Source organism: Sorex araneus, chromosome 3, assembly GCF_027595985.1.
Source record: "Sorex araneus isolate mSorAra2 chromosome 3, mSorAra2.pri, whole genome shotgun sequence".
NCBI classification, from domain to species: domain Eukaryota; kingdom Metazoa; phylum Chordata; class Mammalia; order Eulipotyphla; family Soricidae; genus Sorex; species Sorex araneus.
The window spans coordinates 170,881,831-170,885,578 of NC_073304.1; positions in this window are offsets into that span (position 1 = coordinate 170,881,831).

Here is a 3,748-nt window from a genome sequence, read left to right on the forward strand (position 1 = left end):
GAATATTTAAGCACTAAAAAAATTACACCGGGGGCTGGAGCACTAGTACAGTGGGTTGGGCATTTGCTTTGCATGCGGCCAACCGGGTTCAATCCCGGCATCCCATATGGTCCCCCGAGCACTATCAGGAGTAATTCCTGAGTGCAGAACCAGAAGCAGCCCCTGAGCATTGCCCAAAAATGCAAAAAATAGATTAAAAATATCGAAGAAGGGGCTAGAGTGATAGTAAGTACAACAGGTAAGACACTTGCTTTGTATGCAGTCAACCCAGGTTCGATTCTCAATACTCCAGAGGGTCCCCAAAGTCCCACCAGGAGTGACCCTTGAGTGCAGAGCCAGGAGTAAACCCTGAATGGGTGTGGCAAATAAATAAATAAATGGCAAAGGAGGGCCGCAGAGATGGCTCAGTGTACTGAGCACCAGCTTTGCATGCAGGAGGCCGTGTTCGGGCTTCAGTACCGCGTGGTTTCCCAGGAGTGATGCCCACGCAGACACCTGCAGCAGCCCCTACACCATTGGGTGTGGCCCCGAAACCGAACACCAAACAAAAATTACCAGGTATCGGGGCTGGAGAGATAGCACAGCAGGTAGGGCGTTTGCCTTGCACATGGCCGACCCGGGTTTGATTCCCAGCATCCCATATGGTCCCCTGAGCACTGCCAGGAGTAATTTCTGAGTGCATGAGCCAGGAGTAACTCCTGTGCATCGCCGGGTGTGACCCAAAAAGAAAAAAATCACCAAGTATCACTGAATAGTATTTGAATCCTGGAATTTATGAGCTTCCCCATGCTGCACAGAATTCCAGACCAAAATAGTAATTTTAACAACTAAGTCTGCAAAACTCGTTTCTTGGATTACATTCATTGGGCTTATATGCAGTAAAGCACACACCCAAATTTTTTTAATATATGTTTAGTTTCTGGGGATTTTGGGGGTGAGCAGGAGGAGAGTGGGCCACACCTAGCTGTGTGAGGGGCTTACTCCTGCCTGGCTCCGTGCTCAGGAATCTCTCCTGACGGTGCCCCAGAAACCATCCAAGGCTCTGGGAATCACACCAGAATCAGCCATACGTATGGCAAGTACATAAACCCTTGTACTGTCTCTCTAGCCCTTTTTATTGGGGGGGTCACACCCAGCGATACACAGGGGTTACTCCTGGCTCTGCACTCAGGAATTACTCCTGGCAGTGCTCAGGGGACCCTATGGGATGCTGGGAATTGAACCCAGATTGCAAGGCAAATGTCCTACCTGCTGTGCTATCATTCCAGGGCCCCCCCTTTTTTTTCTTTTTGCTTCTAGCCCAATAATTTTTTTCTCTCCTCATTAATTTTTTTTTTAATTTTTAATAGGTTTTTGTTGTTGTTCTGTTTTGGAGCCACACCTGGTGGTGTTCAAGGCTTCTCCTGACTCTGAGCTCAGGGACCCCTCCTGGTGAGGCTCAGGGCACCATATGGGGGAGCCAAAGATCAGCTCCAGGTCAGCTGCAGGCAAGGCAAGACCCTCTCCGCTGGACTCACTCCATCCCTCCGAGTCCTTATCTTTCCCTGCTGCCTGCAGCCGTGCACAGACCGCTGCAGCCAGTTCCAGCCTTTTATCTCCAGTGGGGAGAGCAGAGACAGACACACAGGACCAGCGTGTCCAGAGTCCGGAACACTTGTCCATTGGTTTGGATCATTGTCTCCTGGGCTTGGTCCCTCATTCCCTAGTTGGCTGGGACTCTCTGCAGCTGAGACTTTGGCCAAGTCCCTTTCTTGCCGGTTTACCCTGACTTAGTGCTCACAGGTCAAGGCTGAGCTATTCACAATTCCTTTAGCATGGAGGAGGCCAAATTCTTTTGAGTCTAGGCTTTCGATCTCATAGAAAAACTGTTCTGCCACCTCCATGCATGTCCAAAGTGACAGAGAGTCCAATGGAGAAATGTGTGAGTTACAAGGTAGTCTGGGTAAAGAATAAACGGATGCTGGCTGGAAAGATAACAGCCGAGCACCTGCAAAGCAGGATTTGCATGTGGGAGGTCTAGGTTCCATTACCATTAATTACCTCACGGTCCCCATGCTGGAAATGATCCCCCAAGCATAAAGCCGGGAGTAGTCCCTGAGCACTACCAGGTGTGACCCCTAAAAGAGTTTCATGGCCAAAGTGACAGGGCAGTGGGTAGGGTACTTGCCTTGCACATGGCCGACCTGGGTTTGATCCCATGCACTCCTCAGGGGCCCCTGAGCACTGTCTGGACTGATCCCTGGGCACAGAGTCAGGAGTAAGCCCTGAGAACTGCTGGGTGTGACCCCAAAACAAACAAAAATATTTCTTAGAATCCTAACGTAACTTGCATTAAGACTTCCGAGAATGATGTAGATTCCACAGACATACACTGATGTAGAAAACTCTATGTTCACCCTGGCAATGGGCAGTACTGCTGCTCTGCATCAGTCAGGGGCAGAGCAGATGTCCACTCCTCATCTGAGCTTGATGCCCGGGTTGGTGGACAGTGCTGTTTCATGCTTTGGCACATAAATTTAAAATAGAATAAAATATCTTTTAATTTAAAAATTATAATTAGAATAATAAGTAAGTCTATGGTACTAAGGTTTTTTTTTTTAAAAAAAAAGTAAATTTTGGGGCTGGAGCGATAGCACAGCAGGTAGGGCATTTGTCTTTCATGCAGTCGACCCGGGTTCGATTCCCAGCAGCCCATATGGTCCCCCGAACACCGCCAAGAGTAATTCCTGAGTGCAGAGCCAGGAGTGACCCCTGTGCATCGCCGGGTGTGATCCAAAAAAAAAGTAAATTTGGCTAGAAATATGGTTCGAGAGGCTGGAATTCAAGCAACTGCTCTGTATGTTAGAGCCCCAGGTTTGACCCCCGGAGTCCCATGACTCCCCAAGCACTGCCAGGAGCGACCCCTGAGCATGGAGCCAGGAGTACCCTCAGAGCATTGGCAGGTATAATCCAGAGAAAATCAGAGTTGGAGAGATAGCACAGGAGATAAGGCACTTACTTGCATGATGTGAGCATAGTTCAATCCCCGCCCTCGCCCCCCCCCCCGCAGGCCCCCCCACCCAAATATCACTAATTTGCCTGCTGGATTCCATTGCCTTGTCCAGCATTTTCCCCAATACTGTTTGCCATTTGCTGCACAGCGGTTCAGCCCAGACACTGTGTGAAGTGCTTTACACACAGTATTTCTTTTTTTTTTTTTTTTTTTTGGTTTTTGGGTCACACCCGGCGATGCACAGGGGTTATTCCTGGCTCTTCACTCAGGAATCACCCCTGGCGGTGCTCAGGGGACCATATGAGACGCTGGGATTAGAACCCGGGTCGGCCGAGTACAAGGCAAACGCCCTACCCGCTGTGCTATCGCTCCAGCCCCATCACACAGTATTTCATCTCCTACTCAAAATAAGGCTATGGCGCCTTCTTTCCCACTGTCTGGAGGAGGAAATGGAAGCTGGGAGGTGTTAGGAATTTTTCCCAAGGTCACTCCAGCACAGACCATGGACATTTATTTTCTCACAGTACTGAAGGCTGCAGAGTCCAAGGTCAAGGTCCCGGCAGAGTTTGGATTCTGCAAGAACTCTTTCCCTTGCTCGCCCTCATCACTATCTCTGTGTCCTCCCCTAGCCTTTGCCCCAGGCGCAGCCGCGGGTTGCGGTAAGGGGTTGAGCAAAAGTGAGAGCAAGAGAGAGAGAGAGAGAGAGAGAGACAGAGACAGAGACAGAGACAGAGACAGAGACACAGAGACACAGAG